This window comes from Otolemur garnettii, unplaced genomic scaffold (genome assembly GCF_000181295.1).
Source record: "Otolemur garnettii isolate 467f Iridium unplaced genomic scaffold, OtoGar3 scaffold00082, whole genome shotgun sequence".
Lineage (NCBI taxonomy): Eukaryota > Metazoa > Chordata > Mammalia > Primates > Galagidae > Otolemur > Otolemur garnettii.
The window spans coordinates 4,045,079-4,046,251 of NW_003852477.1; positions in this window are offsets into that span (position 1 = coordinate 4,045,079).

Consider the following 1,173-nt stretch of genomic DNA (forward strand, 5'->3'; position numbering starts at 1 on the left):
AAAAAAAAAAAAAAAAAAAGAAAAAAGAAAAGAAAGAAAGAAAAGAAAAAATACACAGTATAGTATAACAACTATTTACATAACATTTACATTGTATTAGGTATTATGAGTAATCTAGAGATGATTTAAAGTATATGGGAGGTTGTGCATAGGCTCTATGCAAATACTATGCTATTTTATATAATGGACTTGAGCTTGAGCCTCTTTGCATTTTGGTATCTATGTGGGGGAACAGAGATGGAGGGATCCTGGAAACAATCATCTGCAGATACTGAGGGACAACTCTACTACTAGTACTAGACACTGTTTTGGGCACTAGGGAATCAATAGCAAAACAGATACCAGCTCTATACTCATGGAGCTGATATTCTAGTATCTAGGGGGAGAAATACAGTTAGGCATATAATAAGTGCTCTGATTAAGAATTGAGCAGAATAAGTGGGAGGAGGGTGCTGTTTTATACAGGATATCACTAAGAAGGTGGCATTTGAGTAAAGAGCTGAGATCAGGGAACCAGCCATGCAGCAATAAGACATACTGAAATGGGCAAGGCAGAGAGAGCATCAGGTGGAAAAGCCCCCTGGCAGGACTGTTGTGAACATCATCAAATGACAGCCAGGAGGCCACTGTACCAGAACCCAGTGAACAAAGGAAAACTGTAGGGGATTAGATCAGAGGGGTAACTGTAGGCCCTTTATAGGTATGGAAAGGCTCAACTTAACTCTGAGATGGGAGGGAGCCTTTGAAAAGTTTCAAACAGAGGTATGAAGCCAGGTGCAGTGGCTCACAGCTATAATCCTAGCACTCTGGGAGACTGAGGGAGGAGGATTGCTTGAGCTCAGGAGTTCGAGACCAGCCTGAGCAAGATTGAGACCCTGTCTGTACTAAAAATAGAAAACTTGAGGCAAGAGGATCACTTGAGCCCAAACTAAGGTTGCTATGAGCTATGGCACTCTACCGAGGGCGACAAAGTGAGACTCTGTCTCAAACAAAAACAAAAACAAAAAAACCCCAGAGATATGACAGGATCTTGACTTAAATTTACACAGGCTTCAGTGTGGAGAATAAAGTAGGTGTACTGGCTCGGCGCCTATAGCTCAACCGGCTAAGGCGCCAGCCACGTACACCTAAGGTGGCGGGTTCGAATCCCCAGCCCGGACCCGCCAAACAACA